At 50.3% G+C, this 9709-nt stretch overlaps 1 long non-coding RNA gene across 1 annotated transcript in view; it reads right to left on the bottom strand.

Moving 5' to 3' along the window:
- Positions 1–3420: 3420 nt before the first annotated feature.
- LOC146830260 (uncharacterized) overlaps positions 3421–9709 on the bottom strand; it is a 51152-nt gene continuing 44863 nt past the window's right edge. The window contains exons 2-3 of the long non-coding RNA XR_014961144.1: positions 5269–5529; positions 3421–4418 (exon numbers count right to left, since the gene is read on the bottom strand). This is a non-coding gene — a long non-coding RNA (uncharacterized LOC146830260). The remainder of the gene's footprint in view (positions 4419–5268; positions 5530–9709) is intronic.

The following is a 9709-nucleotide window of genomic DNA, read 5'->3' as shown; positions in this document are numbered from 1 at the left end:
GTGTTGCGGTATCTTTGGCTCTTACGGCATCTCCTGACCCACTTATTTACATGATGTTTCCATGTAGGGGGCTCTGGCTATCCCAACATGCCATGGCTGATGACGCCTCTCCGCAACACAAGATCAGCTGCAGATCACCGGTACAACAATGCACACGGGAAACCAGGCGAGTGATTGAGAGGACGTTTGGCCTCCTGACGAGCCGATTCCGGTGCCTTCACAAGACAGGCGGGTCCCTCCCATATGCACCGGCGAAGGTCTGCAAAATCTTCCTCGTGTGCTGCATGCTGCACAACATGGCAGTGGAGAAGGCAGTGCCACTCATCCTGGAGCAGGATGAGCAGGAACATCCACCCGTGGAGGATGAAGGGCTTGGTCACGAGGCAAGTGAGGAGGAGGAGGAGGATATCCGGAGTCAGCTCATACGCAACTTCTTCTCATAATGGTGAGTCACTGGGTCTGAGTGTGCACGCTTGGAGCCTTGTGTGGCATGTGTTGCAAATGTGTGTGTCCAGCTGACTGTATGCTAAGTGACTTAGATGTGTGTTCTGATGTGTCACTCGAGTGATGATGTAATTCCGCACATTTTAGCTGAGACACTTAATTTAAAATTAGCATGGGGACAACATTGTTCCTGTAGAGTAAATGACCATGTATGCGGAAAAAAATCTTTTAGCTGACTTCTTGTGTGTCTGTCATTCCCAGGTTCTTGCGCATGTTGTCTGCTCGTGTCATCGTTGTCCTCCTGCTATTCCTCATGAGTATTGCAACGTGTGCTGAATCAGCGTTCCATGCACGGACATGGGGAAATGTCATTTTGGGTAAGGATTGCAGCAAGGCATTTTGGGGGTGGTACGTGTTTGGAATGTATGGGGACTGCTCCTGTGCATGTTGTGTTACCATGCATACATGTCGACTCACCATGGGGCACATAACATGTAGCATGACTCCCATGAATTGATAGTCACCCTCCGTGACAGTCATCTGTAATGGTTTGTGGATTCGGATGAAGGCATCAATGTGTGTAAAACTTCCCTCAGAAACATACGGGATGCTACGGGTGGACATAGTGTGGAACATCCCCATAACAGGCTCAATGGGGAATTGCAGCCTCTCTGTGTGCAGCAGGGGCTGTTTGGCTCATCCCCTTAACTTGTGTGCCAGTTCATTTGGATTTACAACATCCGTGTTGTGAAGGGGGGTGTCCAGCGTAGGTCCCACTTGTTCAGCCAAATGACCTGTGAGTCTGTTCATATTGATGCATTTCCCTTAGTGTGAGCCTGAGTAATAAAGGTGTTCCTCACCCTCCAAGGTGCCTCATCTCTGTCAATGCAGGTCGCTTGCCACTTTGCATGCGGCATCTCTGGCATAGTTGTCAAAGATTGTGCATATGAGTCTATGTGTAGTTTGGCAACATGCATGCAGTTCTTGATGGATTATAATCTCTATTGTGCATGAAGGCCATGGTTGTGTACGTATTTGGGCAGGTTGTTCCCCCCAACGGGCCGTCAACGCCTGCTGAGGGTGTGTCTCCTGTGCGCAGCTCGTCCTTCTGTTTCCTGATCCTGTGTCAGTCATCTTTGGTGATTGTTCATCCATTTTCTCTGGGTGTGCCATGAGTAACCGGACACTCCTTCCTTTACATACGCCTGTTGCAGTTGTCCTTTCTGACATCCTTGTCTTTGTGTGCTACTTTCGGCATAGTTTCCAGTACATGCCGCCTGCTGCTGCGGCCCCTGCAGCAAGGGTCCACCAAGTTCCCGGATTCGGCAGCACACACGCCTCAAAGATGCTCCTCCCTTCCTCCCTCCACCCAATAATTTGGCTGTCATCGGCTTGTCTGTGCCACTGTTGCAGCCACGCGGCGCCAAAGGCAGGACCGTCAGCGCATGCAACGTGCACATTGCACGACACTCATGTCCTTGCATGACCCACATCACACAACAGTCTGATGTTGCAGCCACCCTCCAAGCAATGTCCATCTGAAAATCACCCGCCTGCTTTCAGGCATACCCTAAGCGCACACACAACACCTTTGCATGTTGAGTGTGCAACTCCAACTGCCTACACAGTGCTGCCCTGCCTTCCAGGCCCTGTCACACCAACCAGGTCATGTCCCTCCTACTCCACACCGGCTCCGTACACCAGCAAGGCCATGGGAGTGGGACTCAAGCCTTCAGCATGTAGTATAGTGGCGTCATCTGGCACATGGTCCAGGGATCATTTCTCAGCGTGTCAATCTTCAATGTGTCCAGGACCCCCCTCTCCACCATCACATGCACACATAACCTCATCATTATGTCGTATGCCATTGACAGGCAGGTGCGCCTCACCCTCACCAAAGACGCAGCCATTGCCAGTTCCAACCTTCAAGAAGGCATGGGGTCCATTGATGAATGGCTGTACATCAGCCACCTGAGGCTGGACTTGTAGAGGACTGAGGTAATCATCTGACGATTGTCCCCTTACAGCTGGGTCAACTCCTTGTGTCCCACCCGCCGGGGCACTGCACCAGCACCCAGTGGGCACGCACACAAGATGGTGTGCATCATGGATTCGTCGCTCACAATTGCCATGCAAATCACCAGCATCTGTACCTCATGCTGCAACACCCTTTGCATGATGCACATGATCCACAGATAGATCCACTCCAAGGCAAGACAGACCATCCCCCAGGTCCACGACACCAGGCGTGTCAACTCCAGCCCCGCCCTCTACGGAGCAAGTACAGCCAAACTCCCGGGAAACTTGTCCACATCCAGGGTGCATCTGCACACCTCAGCTTCAACATCCTGCGCCCCAGCCACATCACCGTCCACCTGAGATAGCAGCAATGGATCACTGTCTGCTGCAGGATGACCTTCAGACTCCTCACCCACACTCAGGAGGCAGTACACAACCCCAGACTCCAAACCAACCTTGGACGTCTGTCATCCAAGACCCCGTTGGGCCAACTACGTGCATCCAACCTTGCCCTGGCCACCATTCTTCACATCCACTGAACTCCAGCATACAGGACATAGTTCTCCCACCTGGCCAAACATACCTGGAACTCCCTCCCCGGGAACATCCACATGAGCCATGACCTCTACGCCTTAATGATACTCTTCCAAATTGGTCTGTCCGCACAGTATTGCAAGCCCCCCCTCAGCAGCTTGAGGCCATCATGGGTGAGTATTGTGCTCCATGTCTGTATTGGATGATACATTGTGACCCATGTGTGTCCTGTACCAGACTCAGATCCCAGGGTATGGATGGCTGGAGTTAGTTCAACACTCAGGCATAGTTAGACATTTCCCCACATGTAGGTTGTGTACTCATGCAAAATGACTGCAACATCTAATTAAAGAAATTTAGTTTTATTCTCGGTGGGGGGCGTGTTTAGTGTGAAAAAATAGGTGCTATACAGTGTGCATAGAATTCAAAGTTCACAGGGGGAGATGGGATCCTTGCCATTTGAAGTCATCAGAGTCCAGACCACAGTGTTTGTCATCATTGGTTAGACTGTGACCAGCAAGTCCATGTGGCAGAGAATGTCAGTGAATGAGGTGCTGCTGTTGCGCATGAGTGCCAGGTGCCAGGCCAGGTGACCTGGGAGATGTGGATGGTCCGCTGCCTCTCACGGTCTTTTCTGTGGACGACCCACCTTCCTCGCGGGACCCCCAGATACAGGCCTTGACGATGCTTGTGACGCTCAGTCAGACGAATCCTCCTCCTCCTCCCTCCCTGTGGCTGGTGGTGGTCTTTGCCTGGTGGCACAGGGAGGGTTGCCCATGTTGTCGGCGATCCGACGGAGTGAACGGCTTATGTCCGTTTGCACCGCCAAGAGCTCAGCCAGTCTTGCCTCCATCCGTCCTTGGTGTTGTTGTTGACTGGCGTGTTGCTCAGCCTGATGGTTCTTAATTTCTGTGAGGGTCTCCACTACCTGGCTGATGGCCCTGGTGTCACGCCGGTATGTGTCCAGGATGTTGCGTATGTGTGACATATCGGTCCCTTCAGCTGGCTGGTCAGGTTCTCGCCTCCACCTGCCTCCGCTCCCACCACCCCTGCCCGCACGAGTCTGGCCTGCCGTTGTGGGCACATCGGGTCTACGGGACCCCTGAGGGATGGCAGTTGCGGGGTTGTCTGCCTCCTCCTGGGTGCCCGGAGAACCTTGTCCCTCCAGGTCAGACTGGCTCAGTTGTTCAGTGCGGGCAGAGCTCCTGGGTGTCTCCTGGGATGTGCCAGGAATGGGGTTGGTGATTGGCACAGATGTACCTGAAGCAGGTGCTGGAGGGGCTTGGGCACCAGAGGGTCCAGGTGGGTTGGGGTCATCCGCGGAGTGTTGAGAGTCGTCGCTGCCGGTGGGATCACCTTCCTCCCCAGCCTGGGACTGTGATTCTTCCCCCCATTGTTGGGGGGAGATCCATGACTTTGCCCTGTGTGTGAGAGAGAGAGACAATGTTAATGCTGTTTCATGCGACATCCATGTTTCATACATATTCAAGTTGTCACAGTTCCTCAAGGTAGTTGGATGTGCCTAGCATTCCCCTCAATGTCCACTTGTGGATGGGTATGTTGCGGGGGACAGATTGATATGTTCTCCTGAGTCTTTGACATGTAGATTTTTGGCTTGGATGCTTCTTTGGCTATGGATTGATCTTGTTGTGTCACATGTCCATTGTGAGAGTGGGTAAATCCATTGCCTGCCCTGGGGGTGTGTGCTTGTGTAAGGGGTGTGTGAGACAGGGCCTGCTGTTGGGTGTAGTGTGATTTGGCATTGGGTCTCCCAGGTGATGTATCTGTCCCCTCATGGAGCATGCTGCCATGACAGTGAGTGTGAGTTCCTGTCCTAGATATCTGAGCTTGTGGTGTTGGTGTTTGAGTTTACAGTGGTCACAGGAGGGCCTTGTGCTGCCTACAGCAGGGCCAAGTGTCAGCTACCTTGTCAGTACTTAGCCAGTCCCTGTGCATTGAGCATGGTACATGGGTATGTACCTGGGCCATATGGGCTGAGGGAAATGGTGTCTGCTTCTGAGTTGAACAATGTGTTTTGTGAGCCCCACCCTCCCAGCATCCCAGACATCCAGTCTTGGGTTTGTGGTTCGTGTAGCCTGGGACATGGCATGGCCTTGCTTTGTGAATGGGGCATACACATGTTAGTGGCATGAGCGTTGTTTTTGAGTGTGGTTGTGTCCGGTGAGGGCTTGGGGGTAGTTGCGTGCATTTTGTGTATTTGGGGTGTGGAGGCCATTACCCCCATGTTACGTAAGTTGTTTGTGTACTTACCAGGCTCTGCAACTCCTTCGACTCCGTGTACTCCCACCGGCGGAAGCAGGGCCATCACCTTCTCCTCCCAGGGATGGTAATGTACCGGTCTGCGGGGCAGCCCACCTCCAGTGATGTTGCTCTGGGCGTAGTCCTCATTCATTTTCCGCTTGACTGCCCTCCGCAGATTGTACCACCTGGCTTTGCATTCATTCCTGGTCCTTCTGATGGGCGCAACAGTTCAGTTTCAGTTCAGTTTTTAACGTCTTTATTTCGAATATTCTTCATAAAAGACAAAATATTTACATACATATAAATAATAACAATATTACATAATCAATGATATTATATGAAAATTAAGCGTAAAGAACAATAGAACAAAAAGAATTAAGAATTGATTAAAACCTCAAATTAAATATGTGCATAAAGACGACAAGAGAAGATTATTATTGAACAAATGCATATAAAAAGACACAACATCAATACTGGTTGGAGACACAATCTAGTAAAGTAACGTACTATATGGGTTTTTCATGACGGTATGTTACAAACTGTCTTAGACCTTAATAACCAAGCCCATCCAAGGAATTTGGCCAATCCAATGGAAAGACATTCAGAGGTGTTAGTTCTTAGAATGAGCAAGGCTTCACTGCTCGACCGGGTCTTTAATCTATAGCATATAGGCTTTAGCCACTTGTGGCGTGGTTCACGGTAAGCATTACAAACAAACAAGAAATGACCTATTGTTTCTTTATGGTCAGTACAACATGGACAAAGTGAAGTCGCCGGCTTCTGCCAACCACTGGTGAAGGCCCGTAATGGCAATGTACCTAGACGGAACTGAAAGTAAAGTTTCCTATCTAAGGTTTTGACAATTACATCCCAAAAGCACTCGGTATGAGGGACTATTTTATGTAGCAGGAACAGACCGGTCAGGTTCGGTTTCTCTGAAAGAGCAACGTGTTCATCTTTAACCATAGACCAGAAGAGAGATTTAAAATCTTTCTTAGAGGGAAAGATGTGAGAGCCCGGCTCAAACCACAACTGGGGGAGGCCCATTCCGATAAGAGTGTTTCTAATTGACTTAAACCATGGAATTTCACCTGCCCCCTGTTGTGATCTAACATCCTGAAGCTCTTGGGCAAACATGGCAAGTTCCGGTGTGGACCATATTCGTCTCCATAACGCCACCATCCTGTACTGGGCTTGATGTTTAATTGAATGGAACCCCATATCCATCAATAGTGGTAGAGCGGGTGTTGATGGAGGAAGACTGACTAGGTTTCGGAAAAATTTGTTCTGTATCCTATCAAGGACAGCCAGGTCCACACAACCCCATATATCAGCCCCGTATAATATGGCAGAGCTGATTTTTGCACTATATATTTTAAGAGCGGGCAATACCCTTTTGGTCAGAGAACTCCGCTGCTCCTTCACCAGACAACCGGACAGACGCGTAAATTTCAGGCTAAGCGCCGCTATTTGCTCTTTCCAGCGTAATCTATAGTCCATTGTCACACCAAGATAGGTCATAACTTCAACCTGTTCCAGACTAGACCCGTTCATCGTAACATTGCCCCTCTGTGGTTTTTTCTTTGTGAAGACCATAAATTTGGTTTTGTTGATGTTAATTTCTAAATCGTTCTCATTGCAGAAATCCACAAATTTGTCTATAGCTACCTGCAGACCCTTCTGTGTTTTAGCCAATATGAGCGTGTCATCAGCAAAAATTAAAAGGGGGAATTTAGTCCCACCCAGTGATGGGGCATCGGTAGGGGTTTCTGAGAGAAACTTAACCACTTGATTAATAAAAAGTATGAAAAGGGTAGGGGCCAGGACGCAGCCCTGTCTCACTCCACGAGTCACAGGGAAGGGTTCTGTGACCTGGCCCTGGCGGCCCCACCTAACTCTAGCAAAATTTCCCTCGTGCATCCTGATGGTAAATTCTAGGAGCGCAGAAGGAACTCCCATCTTTCTTAATGCAGCCCACATCTTTCCTCTGGGGACCAAATCAAACGCTGATTTGAGGTCCACAAATGCAGCGTATATCGTGCCACCTCTCAAAAACACAGTTTTCCAGTAGATCATAACAAATCTTAAGATCTGATCTACAGTACTAATATGAGCCCTAAAGCCAGCTTGTAATGGAGAGAGAATGTCAGCTTCGGTCATCCAGGTGTCAATTTTTCCTAAAAGCATTCTAGCCACTACCTTTTGTAGGGCATCAATAAGACTGATGGGTCGGTAGTTTCCTGCATCAGTTTTGTCCCCTTTTTTAAGGGCGCAACAGCATTCACCCTATCGATGATCCTCTGCCACAGGTGTGATTTTTCGGCTATGCTGGTCTGTCTGACCAATGTGCCAAAGAGCTGTGGATCGACTCTGATGACTTCGTTGACAAGGATGTCCAACTCCTCCCTTGTGAACTTTGGATTCTTGTCTGTGGGCATGGTGTGGGGTGAGGGTGTGGATGGTTGTGGGTGTGTGGGTGTGAATGTGAAGGTGTATGTGGGTATGTGTGAAGGAGTGTGTGTGAAGGTGTATATGTTAAGGTGTATGGGTGCAGTTGTTGGGGTATGCTCTGTAACGAGTCTGTTGCAAAGGCTCATGGTTTGTGTGTGTGGGCCCTTTTTATTGGTCCATTTGTGGGTGTGCCTGAGTTTGAAATTTTGGTGGGTGTGTTATAAGAGGTAGATGTGAGTTTGGGCCTCTGTTTGCCTGTTTGGATTTGCCTGGTCAGTCATTTAGATGTATTTTCTACTGTAGACGTGTTTTGTGGTGTTGTGCGAGTCGAATTGACCCTCCTTGTGCTGTTTTACAGTGTCCTGGTTCAGTACGAGTCGTTTTCGCGTATGTAAGGTGCGTACATACGCGATGTTTTTGTACCGTGTTCACATATGCAATGTTGTTGTAAGGTTCGTACATACGCGATGCTGAGGTTCGGTGCTGGGGTACGGGGCGTACAGGTACGGGGCTGGGGTACGGTGCTGGGGTACGGTGCGTACAAGTACGGGGCTGGGGTACGGTGCGTACAAGTACGAGGCTGGGGTACGGTGCTGGGGTACGGTGCGTACAAGTGAGGTGCTGGGGTATGGTGTTGGGGTACGGTGCGTCCAAGTACGGGGCTGGGGTACGGTGCTGGGGTACGGTGCGTACAAGTACGGTGCTGGGGTACGGTGCGTACAAGTACGGGGCTGGGGCACGGTGCTGGGGTACGGTACGTACAATTACGGTGCTGGGGTATGGTGCGTACAAGTACGGTGCTGGGGTATGGTGCGTACAAGTACGGGGCTGGGGTACGGTGTTGGGGTACAGTGCGTCCAAGTACGGGGCTGGGGTACGATGCTGGGGTAAGGTGCGTACAAGTACGGGGCTGGGGTATGGTGCTGGGGTACGGTGCGTACAAGTACAGGGCTGGGGTATGGTGTTAGTGTACAGTGCGTCCAAGTACGGGGCTGGGGTACGGTGCGTCCAAGTACAAGGCTGGGGTACGGTGTTGGGGTACGGTGCGTCCAAGTACGGGGCTGGGGTACGGTGCTGGGGTACGGTGCGTACAAGTACAGGGCTGGGTTATGGTGCTGGGGTACGGTGCATACAAGTACGGGGCTGGGGTAGGGTGCTGTGGTATGGTGCGTACAAGTACAGGGCTGGGGTATGGTGCGTACAGGTACAGGGCTGGGGTACAGTGCGGAAATGGGGGGTACGGTGCTGACATATGGGGGTACGGTGCTGACATATGCGGGGGGAGGGGGGCTGTACGACTCGTATCCACGGGTTTACCCGGATACGAGTGGTACGTTGTTCGCTCCGTATGGGACGTTTTCCTATTCTCGTGTATTCGGAAGGGCGGTACGGATCGTACTTGCGCGCTCGGACTTCAGTTTTACGATTTGTATGTATAACTGTCCGGCTCCGTCTCGTACACCTTTTCCCGATACGATTCGTATGTATTTTTCATGTACGAATCGTACTTCACCGGTTGGACGGGACTTGTACGAATCGTACGTAAAAATATACAGATACGAGTCGTACGGGAATTTTTTTTACCCGATCGGAATCGCACCTTTATGTCCGTTCTCAACCAAGTGATTCAACTATACAATGGTGTTTTGTTTGCAGGCTTCTTGTGATACAAGATACCTGCAAACAAGACACCAACACTATCAGCAGATCATAAATATGCTGCACAGGGACTGAGTTGCATGGCAATTTCAGACACTCCATATTCTTTTTCAAGATCTGGTTTTAACATTGAGGGACTTTCTGGGATACCTTTGTGGGACACAGCAACATGGCAAAATTCTATTTTAGTACCAAAATGCAAAGAGAAACAGACTCTTTTTGTGAAGTGGGATGGAAAAGAACGCATGACACTATTCAAAACGGTGAACTGTTGGACTTGGCCCTCTCTGCAGTGTCACCCCAAAACCTTTTGCCTTTACCCGTCCTGTTTCTGCACTTG

Source organism: Triturus cristatus, chromosome 5_1 (genome assembly GCF_964204655.1).
Source record: "Triturus cristatus chromosome 5_1, aTriCri1.1, whole genome shotgun sequence".
Taxonomy (NCBI): Eukaryota; Metazoa; Chordata; class Amphibia; order Caudata; family Salamandridae; genus Triturus; species Triturus cristatus.
The sequence above is the reverse complement of the archived record's forward strand: the minus strand, read 5'-3'. Positions and strand labels throughout refer to the sequence as shown.